The 24963-nt window shown below is 35.6% G+C and overlaps 1 protein-coding gene across 12 annotated transcripts in view; it reads left to right on the top strand.

Moving 5' to 3' along the window:
- ADK (adenosine kinase) overlaps nucleotides 1-24963 on the top strand; it is a 549097-nt gene that overhangs the window by 131317 nt on the left and 392817 nt on the right. The window contains exon 1 of one of the 12 annotated variants that reach the window (XM_086381952.1): nucleotides 23938-24012. The exons of the other annotated variants lie outside the window; for them this stretch is intronic. The gene's annotated coding sequence lies outside the window, so the exon portion shown is untranslated. Of the gene's footprint in view, nucleotides 1-23937; nucleotides 24013-24963 lie in introns of those variants that run through there. 12 annotated transcript variants of the gene reach the window in all.

Here is a 24963-nt window from a genome sequence, read left to right as displayed (position 1 = left end):
TAAAACAGAACATAATATAAAAAGATTTATATTGTTTTACTTTTTATGTTTTACATTTTTGCTAATTTTTTTAATGTCTGAATTAGTAGAAGCAGGTGGATTCTTACTGTCACCATTCAGTCTGTTGCAGTATATTGTTTTGATTGAAGTATATGAATGAAATATGGACTTACACCAAGATTATAGCATGTATAGCTAGTTAAGAGTGTATAATGGAAGTGGCAAGAACAAATTAATTTGTGAAAATGTCCATGTTAACATCCTAGATCTATTACCTTAAAAAACAAACTTCTCAAAACAAAATGGAACACAAACATATAATCATTCATTTCATTAGCTAACCAGAGTCATATCATTATGTTATGTAGCCTATGCAAAACTTTGCTATATAATCATGCAAGAATAGATTATAAAATGAAAATAATTTTGCATGCGGATTCTCTGAAAGAATTGTAGGGTCCCTTGTGGTCCATGGACCATATGTTGAGAACTCCTAGCCTACACACTTGGAAACAATCGCTGTGAGGTGTTGGTAGAAATTCTTCTTAATTTACAGTAAAGTTTAAGAGTTAGTATCAGATATCTATTGATCTTATGTTAAAAGACCAGGAGTTTGAGAATTTTAAGTCTTAACACAGTGTGTAAAAGCTGTTGATCAAATTTGTAGCAGCCAGGAATAGTCCTTTAGGGTTAAGGCTCTTTAAATTTATTTGATACTCAGTTAAATGGCAAGGTAGCTATTGTGGATGTTATAGCTGCTAAAAGGTTTCTTAGGATACTTGTGCAGAAATCATCAAGAAGAGAGAAATTATTTCATGACTAATTTTTATGTGGACAGACCAGGACTATTTTGGAGAAAGAAGCAAATAAAATACATGGATGAGCAAGTTAGGAATAGAGGATAACAATGTATTTTTCTATTTGAAAGGACTCATATAGGGACTGGTCATGTGTGATTGAGAAACAAAGGGGATTTAACCTACTTACATATACAGGCTTCTATATAGAGAACTTTCTTAGTATAACTTATATTCACCCCAATATCAAGTTGTGGGGGATTTTGATACCTTCCAGTTGGCAGTTGTTCAGCTGAGGCATGGAGACAAACCGCACGTTGGTTAGTATCTTGCAGTAATTGTAATTTCTAATGTTGGAAATTTTAGCTCTAATACTACGTATTAAACAGTTTAAACATTCATGTTTTCTTGCTTAAAGACAAAGTATTTCTGTTCTCCATTTTTATCAAGTATGTTTTAAGGCAGTTTTCTTTTAAGTATATCATTTGTTTTAATAGTTATTGTTTATCAAAACCAATTACTTGTTATGACAGAGCTACTTGGCATTGTCCTATTAGCTTAAGCTTCCCTTTGATATGTCCAAATAAATACTTGCTTTTCCTGAGTGGGACTCAACTACACTGTAAATCCATTGATACTAAATTATTTGTGAAGAATTAACATGCAGGGAAACCTTAATTATTCAGAATACACTTATGTTATGAAGTATAGATGATTTGTTTACTATCTTTAATGTAACTCAGTCAAAATATATGTAGATTTTTGCATAAAAGGGAAGTGTTGCTAATATCTTTTACATTACTTAATGTTACATGTAAAATTAATTTTCCTTGTTAAGAGATGTGCGAAATTTTTCATTCTTCATTTCTGTTTCTTCTCTTCAATTTCTATGAAAATGTAGATTTGATCTTTTTATAATACAAGGAGAGTAGAACAAATGTGGCAAGCAGCATTGGTTTGTGGGAAGATCTGAAAGTGCCAGCTTATCAGCTTTCAGTCTCAAGTATTTATATAATTCTTTTAACAACTAGCAGCAGATTAAGTGGCAGGAAGAATGGTTGGTCCTGACAGAGACACTTTGAGTATAACTCTTACCTCATGTAACCCACTCCAGTATTCTTGTCTAGAAAATCCCATGGACAGAGGAGGAGCCTGGTGGGCTCCAGTCCTTGGGTTGCAAAGACACGACTGAGCGACTAACACTTAACCTCATGTAAAAGCGCCCTTGCTCACAATGCTTCAAGGACGCTGATCTTTGTCTTGTTTCTTGAACAGCTGCTGATTCCTATATCGGGGCCTTGCATCTGTTTCCTTTTTCCGGAATACTCTTCTGTATAGTTCTTTTGGGTTTCTTTCAGATCTCAGTTTAAATGAGATTTCTCTTTGCACTTCCCAATATCTGAGGTACTTTATTTTCTTGTTTATTATCTGTCTAGAATATAAGCTCCTTGAAGGCAGGATCTGTGCCCAATTGATTTCTATATCCTGCCCCTAGGAGTGGCTGGTACATAGTAGGACCTTAAATATTGTTGTATGAAGGAAGGTTATATTTAAGTGATTTAAGATGAAATCATTTAAAAATATCTTGTTTCCCAATTCTCATTATAATTTAAAAGATATTATTATAAATGCTTAATCTTATAACCTCCAAGTTGTGATATTTTACTGCTCCTTGTTGTGATGAATAAATTATAAGCCATCCTGTGTTTAATTCTAGTTGGATTTGGTGGAAAAGTTTTCCACTTTCAGAAGTTTGCTGTTAGATCATTTTGTCAACTATTCCCATGTAATTACGTAGTTCATTTACAGCCTTTCCCAACAATTTACAGATAAACTTAGGTCAGTAGGGCCTCCTGTTGCTCCTTCTACCCATATGCAATTTCCGTCTGCCCACAATGTATAGTGTCCCTTCTGTAAGGTGTTCATAGTGCAGATCTCTGCTTGTGCTTTCACCTTAAGCAAGCACACAAATATAATTAGAAGAAGTAGAAAAGAGAAGAAGGGAGTAAAGTGGAAGAGGGGAGGGGATTTTGAGAATGGATGAAATGGGTTCCTAAGTGGAAGTGTGGTGGACATGGAGTTGTGCAGCCACACCCTTCAGGGGGAGAAGAAGGTAATCAGAAAGCTTTCAGCTGTCAGCTTGTTCAAGGTCAGCTTCTGGTGCAGAAAACCTCCTGCCTAAGGTTCAACCCTTTCCAGGGCAGCTCTCATCCTGCACCTGAGCAAGGCAGAGGTGTAAAAGCCCAGCCTTTTTGTTCACACTGAGAAAACCCTGATAAGTAACTACCTCCAGAGATCCCTGCCAGGTTGCCTGAGGTTTTATGAGGTCTGTATTGTAATTTGACTTCTGCCTTGCAATTCTGCTTTCCCCTCCTTCCTTTCACAGGAATGATCTCTAGTAAACATCTTGCATCCCAAACTCTTTCAGTGTCTGGTTTTAGAGAATTCTAGTTGTAACAGGGAGGTCTATGGGTCTCGTCCTTGAATTTTTCATAAAATTTATGCAAATTTGTGTGCGTGTGCATATGTGTGTGTGTGTGTATCATTCTGAGAGGGTCTACAGCTTTCATCCTATTTTTAAAGCCAGATTGAAAGCTACAGGTCATTTTTTTATCCAAGAATTAAGAAGGAAAGGCTTTCTTTTTAGTTTTTTGGGATTCAGGTTCAGACTAAATATTGTGAACTTCTAATTTTGGCTAACAACTGAGCCAGAGCTTTGTTGACTGGGGAACATTCTCTAATGACACAGCAGTATAGCACCCTGGCAGAAGCCATTGGAGCTGGTTCTCATTTGCTGCTGCAATGGCTCTTAGAAGCTCGGGAAAAGTGATGGCCCATGTTAATTGAAGTCGGTATGTTAGAGCTGCTGTTTATCAATAATGTAATCAGGAAGTGTGATGGCGATGAGGGTACCAGCATCATAGAGAAGCTTCCAGTGGTTATTTACTGTAGACGGAAGCTGATGGTGGTTGTTGTCACTCAGTCGCTCAGTCATGTCCAGCTCTTTGTAACCCCATGGACTGCAGCACACCAAGCTTCCCTGTTCTTCACCATCTCCTGGAGCTTGCTCAAACTCATGTCCATCGAGTAGGTGATGCCATCCAACCATCTCATCCTCTATGGTCCCCTTCTTCTCCTGCCTTTAGTCTTTCCCAGCATCAGGGTCTTTTCCAGTGAGTTGGCTTTTTGCATCAGGTGGGCAAAATAGATACTTTTATAAAATTGGACTGTAGTAGTGAAGAAGATGAGGAGATCCTGGAATAGTAAAACCTCGAGAGCAGTACTTAACTGCAAGGAAGGTATATTAGTTTTCTGTTGCTTCCATACAAATTGACACAAATATAGCAGCTTAGAGCAACACCTGTTTATTATTTCATAGTTCTATAAGTCAGAAGTAGATACCATGTGTCACACTGAACTGCTTCTCTGCTTCAGTTTTCACCAGACTCAAATCAAAATATTGGCAGGACTGCATCCTTTCTGGGGACTCTAGGGATGAATGCTTCCATGCTCATTCAAGATGTTGGCTGAGTTCAGTTACTTGGAGTTGTAGGGCAGTGGTCCCATTTGCTTGCTTGCTCTTGGCCACAAACTTGTATCTGCTTAATCTCTGTTGTTTCTGTAGTTATATATATGTGTATTTTCTCTCTTTTGGGTTTTTCTTTTTGTGTGTATGTATTTTCTAAATTGATCTTTGTCGTACTTTGCTTTCTGTTTCCTTAATTTGTACTCTTTATTTCCTTTCTTTTGGTTATCTATTGTTACTTTCCTAATATCGTAATATGAACTAAGAGTGTGTTCATGTGAACACTTCACTCATTAATTTACAGATTTTTTTTCTAAGACTTACAATCAAGCTATATGGTTTTTCTCAGAACACTTTTTGTGTGGTATCATGTAGACTTTGAGATAGTGTTTTAACTATCATTCGTCTATAAGTATTTTAAATTTCCCTTAGCAATTTCTTTTTTATTCTTTAATTGGAAATTCTTTTTAAAAATTTGAAATATGGACTTTAAAGAAGTTATCTGTTTGTTTTTTAATTCCAAAGTGTAGTTAAAAAGTTACGTATGATATTTGCTCTTAGAAATTTTTGTAATTTATCTTATGTATACATTTACTCAGTATACAATTACTTTTGTAATTTTTTATGTGTACTTGATATGCACTCTCTAATTGTTGGATGAAAAAAATCCATGTGTTCTATATGTCATTCATTGTATTATCCACTCGTGTGTATATGCTTGCCTGATCAATAATGTAGAGAGGTGTGTAGAAATCTGTTGCAATGTAAGATTAGTAAATTTCAGATTATTTTATTTTTGTTTAATATATATTTTATTAGATGCATGTACTTTTAGAATTACTGTTCTTCTTATACACGTAGCTTTAAAAAAATCATTATTAGTGATCCTTTCTGTCCTAATTGGTTTCTTTTACTTTTAATGTTTATCTGACAACGGTTACAATTAAACTTCTTTTCATTAACATTTGATCAGTATATCCTTTTCTTCCTTTCAGAACATTAGATGTCCTTATGCTTTTGATGTATCTTTTATAACAGCCATTAGTTGAACTTTTTCTTTACCTTAACATCTTTCTCCTTTAGCATATAATTGTGACTTTTAAAATTTGTCTTGCTTGTCTTTTTTTCCTCTTTTCTTGCCTTTAAAAAAGAAGTGTCTTTAACCTGGAGTCTCACTAACAGAGCTGTTAAACTTTGGATGTTTTCCCTCAATTTAATCTCTAAAAAAGGGTTTTCAGCCTACTTCTAATTTGTGTGTGTTTTATAATGAGTGAAGTTGAGGCTCTTATTTCAAAACCATTTGCTTCTCTGTTACTATGTAACATTTTTCATATATTCTACACCACACTTCCTTTTTTGGTGAGTAGTTGATCTTTTTACTGATTTCTGGGAGCTTTTTATATGTTAGGAACTATAAACTGTGTAGATTTGTGTTATAGACATTTTTACAAGATTATAATTTAGATTTTTTTTGTTTTTCTAATTTTATTTTTATTATATTATTGATCTTACTATTTCTTTTAAGACTTCTTAATTCAGTATTTTACTCAAGTTTTGATCGATTTGTTATTTATCCTCATATGTAGTATGGGTTGTGGACTCTACATTTGATCAGTATATCCTTTTTTTTCATAGCTGGTTATTTAGTTGTTCCATACTCTTCAGAGCATTAGATGTCCTTATGCTTTATGATCTAATTGACATTTACTTACAGAACACTGCACTTAAGATGTTGTTGTTCAGTTGCTAACTCGTGTCTAGCTCTTTGTGACCCCATAGCCTGCAGCATGTCAGGCTTTCCTGTCCTTTACCATCTCCTGGAGCTTGCTCAAACTCATGTCCATTGAATCAGTGATGCCATCCAACCATCTCCTCTGTCATCCCTTTCTCTTCCTGCCTTCAGTCTTTCCCAGCATCAGGGCCTTTTCTAATGTTGCAGCTCTTTGCATCAGGTCACCAAAGTATTGGAGCTTCATTTTCAGCATCAGTCCTTTTAATGAATATTCAGGATTGGTTTCCTTTAGGATTGACTGGTTTGATCTCTTTGCAGTCCAAGGGACTCTCAAGAGTCTTCTCCAACACCACAGTTCAACAGCATCAATTCTCCGGCATTCTTTATGGTCCAACTCTTACATCCATACATGACTACTGGAAAAACTGTAGCTTTGATTATGGGGACTTTTATATGTATTAATTTTTTAACCCATGTCTCTTACCACATTCTCTTATTGTTCATAAGTTTTCTACTGCTTTTTTCAATTTTTAAACTATGCACTTTATTAAACTATGCAATAACATATTCCAATATTTATAGCTCCAATTTCTTTCATTTTGCTAGCGATGTTGACTAGTATTCCAATATGATGGTAAATGGTGATAATAGACTTTCTTGTCTTATTTCTAACTTAGCACATTAGAGTGGTATGTTCTGCCTTTCACGGTACTCCTCCACCTTCAAAAAGTATATTTTCACAAACTCATTTCCACCAGTGAACGGTCTTGCCACATTTTGTGCTTTTCTTCCTACTGCATGACAGCTGCTTTTGACAGCTTACCACGTGTATTTATAGTTGTTCTATACCATCATTGATTACTCTAGCCTTTTCTTATTAGTTTGTAGTACCTACTGACTCTATTAGAGCTTCTCCAGTGGCTTAGGGGGTAAAGAATCTGCCTGCAATGCAGGAGACACAGGAGATGTGAGCTTGACCCCTGGGTGGGGAAGATCCTCTGGAGAAGTAAATGGCAATCCACTCTAGTATTCTTGCCCGGGAAATCCCATGAATAGAGGAGCCTGGTAGGTTATAGGCCACGGGGTCTCAAAGAGTCAGACATGACTGATCAACTAAGCGTGCACTGCCTATATTTGTCTCCTACTTTTACTAAAAATAAGGTGCCGTTTTCATTATCCTTGATGTTGCATGATTTCCAATAGGAGGAAGAGAATGTTCCATGAACATTAAAGTTCTAGTCAGAAGTTTCTAACAGACTTGCGAGCATCCTTAATTAAACCACAGCTCCATTTTTCTTGTTCTCTGTATAGAATTGAAATATTTAGAGTTGTTGAGATTTGAGTACTCTTAGTCCTTTCTTGGAGTACTGGCTGTTGTATAACCAGCTACTTGAAGCAAACATTTTTGGTACAAAGTATTCTAAATCTCAGCAGTGTATTTTTTGCCAAAATCACCTTTGTATTTTCAAGGCAATAATGCTCCATTATCTTCTAGCTTTCTAGTGTTGCTCTGATGAATTCTGATTCTTTATCCTTTGTTCGAAACACTTTTTTTCCCCCCTGCAAAAAAGCCTTTAGGCTTATTTTGTGAGTCTCTTTTTATATGTTTTGCTGCACACATTGGTGGTGGGATTCTTCTGATATGGGTCTTGTCCTGGAGTCTTTTCTTTTTTTTTAACATTTATATTTGTCTGTGCTGGGTCTTAGTTGTGGCATTTGGGACCTTTAGTTGCTGCATGTGGAATCTAGTACCCTGACCAGGGTTAGAACCGAGGCCACCTGCATTGGGAGCACAGTCTTAGCCACTAGACCACCAGGGAAGTCCCTTTCTTGGAGTTCTGAATAATGTTCTTTAGTCATTTATATGATTTCTTCCTATTTGTCTTTCTTCTCTTCAATACCCCAGTTATTGGGATATTGGACATCTTGGATAGGTCCTCTAAATTTTCTCTTCTAATTTAAAATTTTATTCTCCCTTTTTGAGGAATTTTGGTTTTTACTGTCATATTTTTAATTTCAAAAGGTTCTTATTCTGCTACATTTTTTTTTTAGTAGCATCTGTTCATGTCTCATGGATGCAGTATCTTATCTTTCTAAGGATTTTAATAAGATAGGTTTCATATCAAGGTTTTTTTCTAATGTATGTCTCCCTTTCCTCCAAGTTTGCGATTAATTTTGTTTTGACTTCTGTCTTTCACAACAGAGAGTTTCAGATGTCTTGTAATATTAGCCTCTTTGCTTATTTTAAGAGTGGAAAATTGAAAGATGATAACTGTGCATGGATAAGAGTTGATCACTGATAAATGATCTGCTGTGCTGTTTTGTAATAGAATTCCATTTGATGTTAATGAGATCATTTCTTATACTAGGTCAGTTATAGGAAGGTTTTTTCCCCAACTTCCTGGTTCTGGAGTGAAGAAGGAGAAGAAAATTAGAGGTCCGAAAGTTTAGTGTATCAACTTTTGGTTAATCCTCCTTACGTTTTCAGTATACTTTTATAGCACTCTTATCCGTTTTAGAAAACGGACCTCTAATCTTCTTCATGGCCGAGAAAAAAAGGACATTTGCCCTGATATGTAAAGTACAGAAAGTGAAAGTGAAGTTGCTCAGTCCTGTCCGACTCTTTGCGACCCCATGGGCTGTAGCCTACCGGGCTCCTCTGTCCATGGGATTTTCCAGGCAATAGTACTGGAGTGGATTGCCATTTCCTTCTCCAGGGGATCTTCCTGACCCAGGGATCGAACCTGGGTCTCCCGCATTGTAGACAGACGCTTTACCGTCTGAGCCACTAGGGAAGTCCCATAAAGTACAGGGAGGGATCTTAAGCAGACTTTTATGCGCTAGCTTCACTCTGATTCATAGAGATTCCCAATGCTATCTAGTTTGATGCCTTCTGGGAGTATGGCAGTGTAAATTTGATAACCTTCAGTTTCCTTCTACCTTTCTCCACTGCTATTTGATTTAACTTCCTTGGGTCTGTTGAGCTCCTTGGGTCCATTCTGTTTTATAGTGTCCAAAATTTTGCCACCATTGTTTTCTTTTCTGGAATTTTTGTCCTTGAGAATAGTTTTAGTGGCGTTCAGAATGAATCAGAAGTTTATCTAAGTATACAGTTCCTTTTTCTTTTTTCTGAATGTATGACACATGTTTTGAATTGCTGCTTTTTCTTATTTTGGTCTACTAATTTAGATGGAAAACTATTGCATTATATAGTTTTCTAGTGAGATATTCATTTATCAGGATTGAGATTTTTAAGAGGTATATAAAAGGATTTTCCACATTGTTACATATAATGTTCATTTGAAGTATGTAAAGGAAATAATGACAATTGTATATTATATGTAATGTATGAAAATAGTGTAATTTGATTCTTCACATTTTATAGAGTTCACTTGATACTTCAGTTTTTATCACTTATCAAAGGCCCATGTACTTTATGGGAGACTAGGTTCTTCTTTACCTTCAGTGACTGAATTTGAATTAGTCTAAGCTAATCATCATTATTTCATTCCTTTTGATTGATTTAGTAATGACTGGCCAATGACACTTGAAATTTATTTGGGAGGTTTTTCTTTTCTTATTTTTATGATACATAAGAAAGAGATAGCCTTTCTCCTTTGGACCTTAGATAAAATGATACTTACAACTATTGCAGCTATCTTGGGGCATTAAAGGACAAAAGTCATCCTGCTGAGGATGGCGTGGAGAAAACATGAAAACAACCGATGTCAGTGATGATGATGTTGAGTCATAAATTAACTAACTCTGGAGCACTGCTCTAGTTCTGGTACTTTTAATGTGAGATGGTAATTCTTCTAATTGTCTTTAAAAGTAATCAAACTAACCATTATTCTTAGCAAGTTAGAAAAAAAAATCCTAAATAAATAAACATTCTAAAGTTCAAATTACATAAATGTTAAAACTGCAGGTTTCTGAGAAGTTAGTAGCCCGCCCCCCCCCCCCACTAAAACAAGCCAAATTGGGAATTTATATTGTATTCTTTCATTATTACTATTTTTGCCCATAGCTTGTGTAACTCTGACATTTTAGTTATTTGGTAAAACTGGTAATTTTATTCTTTTGTTTTGGTGTGATTCAGGTTGACATGACATTTTAATAAATCTGGCTCCTAGGACTGATTAAAGGAACAACTTATTTGTTGAAATATGTACATTTTTCTTCATGAAATTAAAAAAAAAATTGTGATTTGCCTTGCCAAAGCTTTGGGATTCTATGTTTTTGATACTGGTGTTACATTTTTAATTAATACTTAAATGCAAAAGGTGACGGTCTAAAGGATTGTTTTGTTAGTGACTTATCCTTAAAAGCAAGTGGCATTTGGTTTTATTTTACAATAGAATTTAATCCTACATGTTTTTTGTTAAAGTAATGTTACCAAAAAATCTCTTATTGAACTATTTGTGGTGAGCTTTTTAAGGATGTTTAAGATTTCACATGCAGTTTAACTGATCACAGATGAAGTTGTAAATTAATACCTCATGAGTGTATTTGACTGCAGGGCATTGTTTGTGAATCAAAACTCCTTTGTTCCTGTAAACTGTGAAGGAGGTTTAAGCATATGGGTTAAAACTGCATGGTGATACCAGTGTACTTATGAAAAGACACTGTAGTTGGATCATTTAAAATGTACTAAAATATTATGAATATTATGAATAGCCATAAATTGTAATAAGTACCTTAAGCTTTTAAGGGTCGTAAGATTTAGTTTTATTCCTTTGTTGGATTTTACCACCTTAATAATAAATTGCTTTGTTGTTTTTAAAGCTGTGCTATGTGCTAAGTCACTTCAGTCATGTCTGACTCTTTGTGACCCCATGGACTGTGGCCTGCCAGGATCCTCTGTCCATGAGGGTTCTCCAGGCAAGAATACTGGAGTGGTTTGCCGTTTCCCCCTCCAGGGGATCTTCCCGACTCAAGTATCGAACCTGGGTCTCTACGTCTCGTGCATTGGCAGGCGGGTTCTGTACCACTAGTGCCACCCGGGAAGCCCCTTTTAAAGCTGTACATAGTGATAAGAATAGCCTTTGATACAGTGTGGTGGTAAGAACAGCTGAAGTTTCTTAGAAAACATGTATTTTTACAAAAGTGTTCACAGCTTTATCAAATAAACGTGGCAAGTTTTTTCTTCTTTTCATTTAAGTCATAGTCTTAATAAAACCTGTAGAATGAATAATTGTTCATTGATATTTACTAGTATAAGATTATTAAGTAAACATTTTTAGTGTAAAGTCAATTTTTTTTTTTGCTCTGTTTCTGTTTTATAGTATATGTTAGCCACCTGATGTAGAATGAACTTTTCTGATTGTGACAAACTGTCAAATATCTATTGAAAAAAATTAGAAAATAGGGACTTCTTCTGGAAGGCAGTGATAGGTTAGAGGAAGCAGGAAGAAGCTTTATTTAACATTTTAAGTGAATAACGCAAAGGGAAGCTTTTGGGGTTCTGATCTGCGTCACCTTTTTAGACTCCTTCATTCTTTTTTTTTTTTTAATTTTATTTTATTTTTAAACTTTACAATATTGTATTAGTTTTGCCAAATATCGAAATGAATCTGCCACAGGTATACATTTGTTCCCCATCCTTATTCTTCATTTATTTTTTTTTTTTAAATTCTTTAAAGACGTTGGTATCTGTTTTACAAATATTCTCTTTCTTACTGTCTTCTTAGTTCTGCTGTGCATGAGTAGCAGTCACACAGTTCATTAAACTCCTCTGTTATAACTACCTTTATGTTCATTTCACTTGAGCAACCCTCTTTTCACATTCTGAACCTGCTCAATCCCCAGAACTGTTTTATACAAAATAATCTGTGTTTTCCTTTTTAGCTTCTTCATATTTTCACCTTATTCTCTTTATCTAGCCTGAGTGGCATGGACAGTTAGTTCAACTACCTCTTACCATGATCTTCAACTTTCTGTTCCCTTTGACCAAGCCAGTATCTAAACCTTTGTTAATTTAATTTTATGCCTTGTTTTTTGACGTTTTTTTTTTTAATCACAATTAACTTATTTTGTCATACTGTACATTTTCAGCCATCTTTGATCCTACTGCTTAAGCCTTCGTAAGCAAGTTATTCACTACTTGTTGTTAGCAAGTTGTTGTTCAGCACTAGCAAACTGTTCTTATTACCATCTGAAATGGATCTAAAATTTCTCCTTCTTTGCTACTTTCATGTTTATTGCCCATATCGTCTCTTGGATTAAGTACTGTAGCCCTGTCATCTCTGGTTTTATTTCTGCAGTGGTTCTTGCTTTCCACTTTTTCTCTCTCAACAATATATGAGAGATTAGATATTCATCTAACCCTTTCCCCCTAAATTACGAGTCACCCATCAGTTGTTGTTTTGTTTAGTTGCTAAGTTGTGTCTGACTCTTTGGGACCCCATGCACTGTGGCCCACCAGGCTCCTCTGTCCATGGGATTTCCCAGGCAAGAGTACTGGAGTGGGTTGCCATTTGCTTCTTCAGGGGATCCAGGGAATCTGCATTGGCAGGGAGATTCTTCATTGCCGAGCCACCAAGGAGGCCGTCCCTTCAGTAGTAATTCTCATTTGAGGTGCCGAATCGTCTATGTCTCAGTGGCATGTTTATTTGATTTTGAAAACACCTTAAAAATGATTCTCTTCTTCTGAGGTCCTAAAGTGTCTATTGCAGAAATTCCTTAATTCTGTAATCTGTAGTGCTACAGGAACTGTCTTTTTGAAACATGGTTTTGTTTATTTGGTTGGTTGGTTTGTTTTTTTTGGAGCTGCACTATGGCTTGTGGAATCTTAGTTCCCCAACCAGGGATTGAACCCAGGTACCAGCAGTGAAAGTGCTGAGTCCTAACCACTGGACTGCCAGGGAACTCCCTGAAACATGGATTTAACTCACTTTGCAAATGTACAGTCACTTTTTTTTTTTTGGCCATGCAATATTAGTTGCTGGAATAAGGCTAAGGTGTTTGCCTTTGAAAGAAATATTAATGTCACAGTACATCTATCATTTAGTGGAACTTTTATTAAGTGCCAGCTACTTCTTGAACTTGTCTTTATAATAGTCCTTCAGTGTAGATACTGTTAGTCACTCTGTAGATGAGCAAACTGAGTCCCAGTGAACTCTGAGTAATAAACACGTGATAAATGTTATGATAAGTACTTGAAAAATTACCTCTGAGAGCTTTGAGGTGGGATATGTTGGTTAAAAGGATTAGAAGATCAACGATTAAGATTGACTGCAATAGAGATGATGATGTTAGTATGAAGTTAGATAAAGAAACTGATAAATAGGAAGGTGTGTGGGTGGCATGGTTGTATTGTGAACAGCTTTTGCAAAAAACATGCAGAGACTTGAGAAAGCATTTTATGGATACACCACAGTATGACTGAAACATAGGACATGAGTGAGGGACCTGAGAGTGAGTTAGCAGATAAAAGATGTTAAATGCAACCTGGTTTATATATGTTTAAATACCCTGCTAAAACGTTTAGATTTGTTTTCAGTAGGTGATGGGAATAATTTTAAATAGGAGAGTTAATTGATTAAACAGTGTGAGAATGGATTGAAGGAAGGCCTTTCTGCAATCGTAAAGACATGTCAGACTGTTGGAATATCCTAAATACTAAATATGGAGGCCCTGCGCCCTGCATGTCCCAATGAGATTGAAGGGAATAGAGGTGGAATTTAAAGCCTGTTTGGAAGCTGAAATCAACAGACTTGATGTAAAAACTGAGAGGAGTGATTTCTCAGGTTATATTCAGTGTGGGAGAGCGGTTGTGTCAGTCTAAGATAAAGCATGTTAATAATATATAGTATGTAATGTAGACATGCTTAAGGCATTAATAGGCTCTGAATAAATATTTGTGTAAGCTGCTTCCTAAATAGCCTTCTAGTTTTTTTTATTGGAGTGTGTTCTTTAAACATCTGAACAACTGTGACCATTGAGACCCTTTCATTTATCAAGCCTTAACTAAATATCTAGGGCCCAGTGATACTGTGGTTCCTGTGGGGTGTGGGGGCTCCAATAGAAGTTCTGGGACTTGTCCATCTAGTTGAATTTCTTGAATTTAAACAACTTATGAACTTCCAGTTTTCATTTTCTCCAGTACTGGAAGCAGACTTTTTTTTACTTGTGATCATATAAATCAATATTATGGTTTAAAAAAACAGTGACCGTAATATATAGAAGCAAACTTTTAAAATTTAACTACAAAGACATTTACCTGAAGGTCTCATTGTTTTTTGTTTTTTTTTTTTTTTTACCAAAATTTATACATTATTAAAATACAGTGAAGATGAGCTGTATTAACATCTATCTCCTTACATACGTCTAGAATGGAACCTTGATAACTAGTGTAGTAGAAAGTAGGATCTAAAATGGGCAACAGTGTTACTTTACTTTTCTTTATTAATACTCATAGAAGTTAGTTGGCCTTAAACTATTTAAGAGTTTATTTATATGAAAAGCAAGTAATGTTTTGTAAGCATCACAAGTGATGAGGTGGGGGGTACTTTGAAAATTATATCAATATGTAGAAAATGAAAATATCAGAATGAACCAGTTTACACTTCATTGTTGAATTGAGTCCTAACGTTGTGGATTAATTTCTGGATTAAACTTTATTACAACTCAAACATGCTTCACACACGTACATACACAGATACACACATACTCATTCTCCCTGTCTCTCAATACATGTACATTCACCGAAGTCTTATAGCTACTTTTTTATGACACTCTGCTTTACACATAGTAGGCATTTGATATACTTGTTGAATTGAACTAAATACTATTTGTCAAAGCTGTGTGAAGATTAAGCCTAAGTAAAAATGTCAATTGAACCATGATGAAAGTTAAAATTACATAAAATATACTCTTAAACAGTAATGATTCTTTCTGATTGTTGAGAATTTGGAAAATACGTAAAAATACAACAAAAATATAAAGATCGTCAGTAATTCCACATGAATAGAGTACTTATGTTGCCATTTTGTATTTTCTTTCAACTAATTTTTCTGTGAAAATGGCACTATGAACTTCCACTTAAAAAAAATAAATCATGGGGCTGATATTTACAGTATGGGGAACATAGCCAATAATAATATAATATGTAACATAGCCAATATATAATATAATAATATTATAAAAGATGGTAACTAAACTTACTGGAGTGATAATTTTTAATGTATAGAAATGTTGAATCACTGTGTTGTGTATCAGGAATTAATGTAGTGTTGTAGGTTACTTGTACTGTAAAAAAACAAATGAACAAGCAGAAAAAGAGATCAGATTTATTGCAGGTGGGTATAGGAAGAGGATGTTGGAGAGGGAGAATTGGATAAAAATAGCCAAAAAATATAAACTTCTAGTTATAAGATAAATAAGTACTAAGGGTATAATGTATAATATGATTAATATAATTAAAACTGCTATATGTTACATATGGAAGTTATTAAGAGAGTATATCCTAAGAGTTTTCATCACAAGAAAAAATATTTTTTTAATTCGTATCTATATGAGAAGATAGTTACTAACTTATTGTGTCAATTCCTTATGCTATGCACCTTAAATTTATACAGTGCTGTTTGTCGTTTGTATCTCAGTAAAGCTGGGAGAAAAAAAATGGTACTACAGTTTTGAAAGAGAGGAGTACTTCAGGGAAGTTACTATCTACTTACTTTCTTACATTGGTGCTTTTCAAAAAAGATGACTCTGAAGTTTTCTGCTGTAGTGAATTTTATTTTGATGCTTAAAAAAAAAAAAACAACTCTCCCCTTCACCTAAAATAAAGGAAATAAAGTTCTCCTTCCTGGAAGAAGGAGAGAAGATGGAATATATATATGTCATCATACATGTGAAAATTGACGCATTTCTGTAAATACATGGGCAGTTAGTAGTTTACTCTTTCTTGATACTTTTACATTCTATTAGGGTTCTTGGCTACATGTGACAGGAAACTTAACTAGCACTAGCTTAGTCTAGAAAAGGAACTTAGCAACTTAAGTCGCTAAAACTGCATACACACAAAAGTATATGGGTACAAGTTGGGCCTTAGGAATGACTAAATTTACGGAGTCAAAAGCTGTCAGATTTTTCTTCAGTTTTCTCCAAGAGTTACCTTCAGGATTTTGCTTCCGTTTGTTAGACTTTTCTTTTCTTACTTTGACTTACTGTGTGTGTTATGGTCTTCTGCTAGCTTTCCTTCTTGTTTGTTTGAAAAGTTATCAGTACTCTTGATTAGTAATTGCAGATACTGTTTTTACATTTTTATTTTATTTTATATGTAAAACAAATATCCAGAAAAATAATTTGGTTTCATAGTTTTGTAAGATTTATGGTGTGTTTCATTATTTGTCCTCAGAAGAGTAATTTCAAATGAAATAACCATGACTGGAATCTCATTTGTTTAATTTGTGAAAAAGCCTTTGAATTTACCCTAGGGACCTGCTTATAAATTTTAGTATTTGTGGCATTAGTATTCATATTCTGAGGTGTTAAAAGTGCTTTTATGAAAGAAGTTAACTGTTTTACTTAAAGAATGTCTTTTTCCCTTTTTTTTTTGGTAATTTGCAGTGTTTTCTCCATTTTTGCTGAATGCTTTTTTAAAAAAAGACACTTCACATTGTTTCAGGTTTTTCTTCTTGCTGATCAACTAATGTGCTAAATGTGTTTTGTTAAGGTGACCCTTTAAGATTGCCCTTATAGACTAAGGAGAGGCACTGAATTTTCCAGTGTTGAAGAGGTTATATTTAGCTGTTGGTATTTCAAGTTGGAACACTTCATTCTACTTTGCCTTTAGTTAATGAGTCATCTGGAGAAAATGGGCGGTCTCTTGCTTTTAGGAAGAGTCTGTAGCAAATAATAATAATGAGTTAAACCCTGTGGGAGATTTTCTGCCAAATTACAAACTTAAAATGGAAAATGTTTTGTAATACATTTTATTGTCCATATGTAAGATATAAGCTAAAGAATATATAAGCATTTTGCTCATTATTATCTTCAGCTGATAAAAATAAAAAATAATCCTGATGTTCCATATAGCAGAAAGAAAGGTGTGTTTTTTTTCCTTTTTACCAAAGCGTTATATAGATTATTATCAGTTATAGGCACATGGGAAGCCAGATTAGCTCTGAAATTCTTTGATATACAGGATATATTACAGTGGTCAAACAAGTACTTGTTAGTAATTGAGGAAACTATTGTGATTATTGATGTACTTATTTTTTTTTCAAATCTTATATCTGCTTAGTTTTTTCCACACTTAAAAATTGTGGTAAAATGCATATAATATAAAATTTGCCATCTTAGCCATTTTTAAGTGTACAGTGGTGTTGAATATAGTTGTTCAGTCATTACCACCATCCATTTCATCTTATAAAATTGAGTCTCTATGCCCATTAAACATATGCCCATTAACTCCTGTTTTTCCCTTTCCCTAGCCTCTGGCAACTACCATTCTACTTTTTGACTCTATGGTTTTGATTACCTCTAAGTACCTCATAGAAATGGAATTATATAGTATATATTTTTTTTATGACTGGCTTCTTTCTTGTTCTTGAGATTTAATTACATTGTAGTATCAGATAGTCCATTGTGCTTATATTTCACATTTTGCTTATGCATTATCTATTGATGGATACTTGAATTATTTCCACATTTTAGCTGTTATAAATAATGCTGCAATGAAAATGGATGTGCAAATATCTCTTTGGTATCAGTTGTTTTGGTCATAAAGACAGAACAAAAATACATACCCAGAAGTAGAATTGATGAAATATATTGTAATTCTGCTTTTATTTTTTGTGAAATCCTATACTGTTTTCCACTGTGTGTCTGTACCATTTTACATTCCCACCAACAAGTGTACAAGGGCTCCAACTTCTCTCTGTTCTGGTCAAACAGTTACTATTTTCTTTTTTTTTGATAGTAGCTTTCCTAATAATAATAATAATTGCTAATAATATTTCCTAATAGTAAGTTTGAGGTAGTATAATTCTGATTTGCATGTATCTAATGATACTGATGTTGAACATCTTTTCTTGTGCTTTTTGGTCTTTTTTTTTTTTTTGAGAATCATTTATTCAGGTCCTTTGCCCATTTTTGAATCATGCTGTTTGGTTTTCCTTATTAGGAGTTCTGTATAAATTCTAGGTCTTAATCTTTTATCAGATACATGAGTTGCAAATATTTCTTCCCATTTTGTGGGTTGTCTTTTTCTTCTGTTGATATTTTCTTTTGACGCACAAAAGTTTTTCATTTTCATGAAGTCTGTCTATTTTTGCCTGCTCTTTCAGTGTCATATCCAAGAAGTCATTGCCTGATACACTATCATCAAAGTTTTTCCCTGTGTTTTCTTCTAAGACTTCACAGTTTTAGTTCTTAAATTTAGGTCTTTGATCAATTTTGAGTTAGTTACATATATAGAGAGAGTTAGATGGAGAAGGCAATGACACCCCACTCCAGGACTCTTGCCTGGAAAATCCCATGGATGGAGGAGCCTGGTGGGCTCCAGTCCATGGGGTCACTAAGAGTTGGGCGTGACTGATCGACTTCACTTTCACTTTTCACTTTCATGCATTAGAGAAGGAAATGGCAACCCACTCCAGTGTTCTTGCCTGGAGAATCCCAGGGACAGAGGAGCCTAGTGGGCTGCCGTCTATGGGGTCACACAGAGTCGGACACGACTGAAGTGATTTAGCAGCAGCAGCAACAGCGGAGAGTTAGATGAATGTCCAACTTCATTGTGTTGCATGTAGATATCCAGTTTTCCTAGCACAATTGGTTGAAAAGACTGTTCTTTTGTTCATTAAATGATGTAGGCATTCTTGTCAAAAATCATTGACCATATATGCAAGAATTCATTTCTGGACTGTTTATTGTATTCTGTTGGTCTATATTTCTGTCTTTAAGCGAGTTCATACTATTTGATAATTGTAGTTTTGTAGGAAGTTTTGAAATCAGGAAATACGAGTCCTTTATCTTTGTTCTCTTCAAGACTGTTTTGGCTGTTTGGGTTCACTTAAGATCCCACATGAATTTTTAAGGTATGTTTCTTTATTTCTGAAAAAAAAGGTCATTAGGATTTTTGATATGTGCTAAATTTTTATAGTTTTCTTTGTTACCTCATATTTGGTTTAGTATGACAGCTTTGCAATATTAGAAACTCCTTGAGAGAGTAGCAAAGGATATGGAAGATACTGATTCTAATTTTGGTTACCTTTATGTTATGCATGTCACAATATTTGCATACTTTAATTTTCTCATCTGTGGAATATTTTGTTTCTCATGACTTTTCTTGCAGGAGTGAAAGGAGATAGCATGGGATAAAGAAGAGCTTATCTTTTGGTTCTGCCTTAGTAAAGCCTGCATTTTGGTTTTTGATATGTACAACCCTGTACATGGCAGTCAAGCTATAGGACAGTTTCTACCTGAAAAGAAACTGGAAAGATGGCAACTGCTGTAAAGTCTCTATACTTTTTTCTGGATCTCATGGATCATTTCTTTGCAGTGAAGTAGAATGTCTTGTGGCATAGCTCGTATCCTAAACTCAGCATATCCAAAATCGAACTCTTAATCTTTCTCCAAAACCTGTGCCACCTATAGCCTTCTTTTTTTCACTTTATGACAACTTTTTCCATTTTTTTGGGACTGCATTATTCTTGATTCTTATCTTTTTCTGATGGCACATATCCAATACTTTGCAAATCTTACTGGACCACTTTGAAATACATCCTGAGTCTAGTCAGTTTTTAACCGTTGATACCACAATTGTCATATGTCCCTTGCTTTAGGCCACCATCATTCTTTGCCTTGGTTACTGCAGTAGCCTCTATCAGTTTTGCTTTTTCTACCCTTCTCACCTTCATTATATTCTTAGCAGGGCAGGATGTGTTGAATTTTTAAAAACATCAAGTCAGATCATGATGCTCTGATAAAAAATAAGGTATAGAAATCAAAAAGAAAGGAAACTATAGTTTGTAGGTGAAATGACTCTGTTTTTGTAAAACTCAAAAAATACCAACAAACAAATATTTAGAAACATTTACTTGGTAAGAATTTACTTAGTGGAGGTGATGGAATTTCAATTGAGCTATTTCAAATCCTAAAAGATGATGCTGTGAAAGTGCTACACTCAGTATGCCAGGAAATTTGGAAAACTCAGCAGTAGCCGCAGGACTGGAAAAGGTCATTTTCATTCCAATCCCAAAGAAAGGCAATGCCAAAGAATGTTCAAACTACCGTGCAATTGCACTCATCTCACATGCTAATAAAGTAATGCTCAAAATTCTCCAAGCCAGGCTTTAGCAATATGCGAACCATGAAATTCCCGATGTTAAAGCTGGATTTAGAAAAGGCAGAGGAATCAGAGATCAAATTGCCAACATCCGCTGGGTCATCGAAAAAGCAAGAGTTCCAGAAAACATCTACTTCTGCTTTACTGACTATGTCAAAGCCTTTGATGTGTGGATCACAACAAACTCTGGAAAATTCTTCAAGAGATGGGAATACCAGAGCACCTGACCTGCCTCCTGAGAAATCTGTATGCAGATCAGGAAGCAACAGTTAGAACTGGACATGGAACAACAGACTGGTTCCAAATCAAAAAGGAGTACGTCAAGGCTGTATATTGTCACTCTGCTTATTTAACTTATATGCAGAGTACATCATGAGAAATGCTGGACTGGAAGAAACACAAGCTGGAATCAAGATTGCCGGGAGAAATACAAGTAACTTCAGATATGCGTATGATACCACCCTTATGGCAGAAAGCAAAGAAGAACTGAAGAGCCTCTTGATGAAAGTGAAAGAGGAGAGTGAAAATGTTGGCTTAAAGCTCAGCATTCAGAAAACTAAGATCATGGCATCCAGTCTCATCACTTCATGGCAAATAGATGGGGAAACAGTGGAAGCAGTGACAGATTTTTATTTTTGGGGGCTCCAAAAATCATTGCAGATGGTGACTGCAGCCATGAAATTAAAAGACGCTTGCTCCTTGGAAGAAAAGTTATAAGCAACCTAGACAGCATACTAAAAAGGAGAGACGTTACTTTGCCAACAAAGATCCATCTAGTCAAGGCTATGGGTTTTCCAGTAGTCATGTATGGATGTGAAAGTTGGACTATAAAGAAAACTGAGTGCTGAAGAATTGATGCTTTTTGAACTGTGGTGTTGGAGAAGACTCTTGAGAGTCCCTTGGACTGCAGGGATATCCAACTGGTCCATCCTAAAGGAAATCAGTCCTGAATATTCATTGGAAGGACTGATGTTGAAGCTGAAACTCCAATACTTTGGCCACCTGATGCAAAGAAGTGACTCATTTGAAAAGCCCCTGATGGTGGGAAAGATTGAAGGGAGGAGGAGAAGAGGACGACAGAAGATGAAATGGTTGGATGGCATCACTGACTCAATGGACATGAGTTTGAGTAAACTCTGGGAGTTGATGATGGATAGGGAAGCTTGGAGTGCTGCAGTCCATGGGATTGCAAAGAGTTGTACATGACTGAGCAACTGAACTGAACTTGGTAGGAGATTATAGAATTAATACACAAAAATATTTTTTATACTTTTCTTTATCAGATCAGATCAGATCAGATCAGTCGCTCAGTCGTGTCTGACTCTTTGCGACCCCACGAATTGCAGCACACCAGGCCTCCCTGTCCATCACCAACTCCCGGAGTTCACTCAGACTCACGTCCATCGAGTCAGTGATGCCATCCAGCCATCTCATCCCCTGTTGTCCCCTTCTCCTCCGCAATCCCTCCCAGCATCAGAGTCCTTTCCAATGAGTCAACTCTTCACATGAGGTGGCCAAAGTACTGGAGTTTCAGCTTTAGCATCATTCCTTCCAAAGAAATCCCAGGGCTGATCTCCTTCAGAATGGACTGGTTGGATCTCCTTGCAGTCCAAGGGACTCTCAAGAGTCTTCTCCAACACCACAGTTCAAAAGCATCAATTTTTCAGCGCTCAGCCTTCTTCACAGTCCAAGTCTCACATGCATACATGACCACAGGAAAAACCACAGTCTTGACTAGACGAACCTTTGCTGGCAAAGTAATGTCTCTGCTTTTGAATATGCTATCTAGGTTGGTCATAACCTTCCTTCCAAGGAGTAAGCGTCTTTTAATTTCATGGCTGCAGTCATCATCTGCAGTGATTTTGGAGCCCAGAAAAATAAAGTCTGACACTGTTTCCACTGTTTCCCCATCTATTTCCCATGAAGTGGTGGGACCGGATGCCATGATCTTTGTTTTCTGAATGTTGAGCTTTAAGCCAACTTTTTCACTCTCCACTTTGACTTTCATCAAGAGGCTTTTGAGTTCCTATTCACTTTCTGCCATAAGGGTGGTGTCATCTGCATATCTGAAATTATTGATATGTCTCCCGGCAGTCTTGATTCCAGCTTGTGTTTCTTCCAGTCCAGCGTTTCTCATGATGTACTCTGCATATAAGTTAAATAAACAGGGTGACAATATACAGCCTTGACGAACTCCTTTTCCTATTTGGAACCTGTCTGTTGTTCCATGTCCAGTTCTAACTGTTGCTTCCTGACCTGCATACAAATTTCTCAAGAGGCAGATCAGGTGGTCTGGTATTCCCATCTCTTTCAGAATTTTCCACAGTTTATTGTGACCCACACAGTCAAAGGCTTTGGCATAGTCAATAAAGCAGAAATAGATGTTTTTCTGGAACTCTCTTGCTTTTTCTATAATCCAGCGGATGTTGGCAATTTGATCTCTGATTCCTCTGCCTTTTCTAAAACCAGCTTGAACATCAGGAAGTTCACGGTTCGCATATTGCTGAAACCTGGCTTGGAGAATTTTGAGCATTACTTTACTAGCGTGTGAGATGAGTGCAATTGTGCCGTAGTTTGAGCATTCTTTGGCATTGCCTTTCATTGGGATTGGAATGAAAACTGACCTTTTCCAGGTCTGTGGCCACTGCTGAGTTTTCCCAAGAACCATAAATGATAAATTGTTATTTTAGTTGCTAAGCTGTCTCTCTTTGTGACCCCATGGACTGTAGCCCATCAAGCTCCTCTGTCCATGGGATTATCCTCTCAAGAACACTAGAGTGGTTTGCTATTTCGTCCTCCAGGGGATCTTCCTGACCCAGGGATCGAATTTGTATCTCCTCCTTGGCAGGTAGGTTCTTTACCACTGAGGCACCTGGGAAACTGCAAATGATAAATTAGCAGCAACATAAACAGAATAGAACTACATACCAAGAGACTAGCACAAGTGGAGGTTCTTTCCTAGTAGCTCAGATTGTAAAGAGACTAGCACAAGTGGGGTTTATTCTAAAATGAAAGGATCATTCAGAATTAGGGAACCTTTGAATACGGTTTACCATGGTTTTTCCCTAGCTGCTTCCCAGAGGTTACTATTATTTGCTCATCAGCTCCAGACCAGCTAAACCAATGCACCGTGCTATCTGGTGGCTGAACCACACCTTGTCAAATGAAGTCTGATTCTTTACATGTTTTTCCTTCCCCTTGAATATCATATGGGCATTCTTATATCTTTTAGTTACTCTTTTATCATAGTTAATTCTTTATGTTAAAATTCTCCTGTTTAATTTTACTGTGGTTTTAATCTTTTTAGTGAACCAAACTAATGAACCATATTAGTAGATTTTTGGAGAAATTTTATATTTTTTTTTCATAGATGGCTAAAAACACATTTGCAAAACTCAACGTTTATTCTTCTTTTACTAACTTTTTATGAATTGAAATATAACACACATAGAAAAGTGTACAAATCACAAGTGTCCAGCTAAAGGAATTATCTGAGTAAACATACTTGGTTTAACTGCCATCCAGTTCTAGAAATAGAACTTGGCTAGCAGCCTAGAAGCACTCCTGTCCCAGCTCTTTGTTCCCGAAAAGTATCCACTGTCCTGACTTACAACACAGAGATTAGCTTTGCTGTTTTTGAACTTTAAATAAATGGAATCGTACGGTGTGTATTTTTCTTTCTCATACCATTCTGGCTCATCTTTATTTGTGTGATTTATCCACATCAATTCTGGTAGTACTGCTTCATTCATTTTCTTTTCTCTGTGCTATTCCACTGTATAAATCAATCTCAATTTACTTTTGTATTCTACTGTTGATAAATATTTGTGTTGTTTCTAGTTTGGCTCTGTTATAAACAATGCTAGTGGTGAACATTCTTGTATATATCTTCTAGCGTTAATGTACACACATTTCTTTTGGAATTATGTGTAGCATTGGGTCACTGAGTATGCTTGTCTTAATTTTTACTAGATACTGACAAAAAGATTTCCAAAGTTTTGTATTTCCATTAGCAGGACTGAGAATTCCAGTTTTTCTACTGTTATTTTCAGTCTTTAAAACTTTTGTTTTAGCCAGAGGGTTGTGTAAGTAGTGGTATTTCGTTACAGTTTTAATTGTATTTCCTTGACCATAATCAATAATAAGTTGAGCATTTTCTTATTTGTTTATTTACTGTATGTGTGTATACTTGTTTGTGAACTGCTGCATGTTTAAGGTCTTTTCCCAGTTTTCATTGGGTGGTGGTTAATATTTGATTGATTCATAGGAATTTTTTATATATTTATGTTATGGCTCTTTTTGGTTGGCAAATGCCTTCTGTGATTTTGAGACTTGCCTTTTCACTCTTTAAAGGTATCTTTTTGTGAATAAATGTTCTTCATTTTAATGTGGATACTCCCTTTTGGTGTTCTTCTCTTTTTGTGCTCTGTGATTTTGACTACAGTCAGTGTTATTTCATTCTTAAATGTTCTGTAGCATTCAGTGATAATGCTTTCTCAACTTGGAGTTTTCTTTGTGGGAATATTCCATTAAAAATAGATAAAGGACTTTTTATAGTTTTCTATTTATTCTTATGCCACCTTTGGTAAGATTTGTGTTTATAAGTATTCATACA

Source organism: Bos grunniens, chromosome 28 (assembly GCF_055505025.1).
Source record: "Bos grunniens cultivar Pamir isolate PY7600 chromosome 28, Bosgru_T2T1.0, whole genome shotgun sequence".
Taxonomy (NCBI): domain Eukaryota; kingdom Metazoa; phylum Chordata; class Mammalia; order Artiodactyla; family Bovidae; genus Bos; species Bos grunniens.
This window is presented reverse-complemented; position numbering and strand designations above follow the sequence as displayed.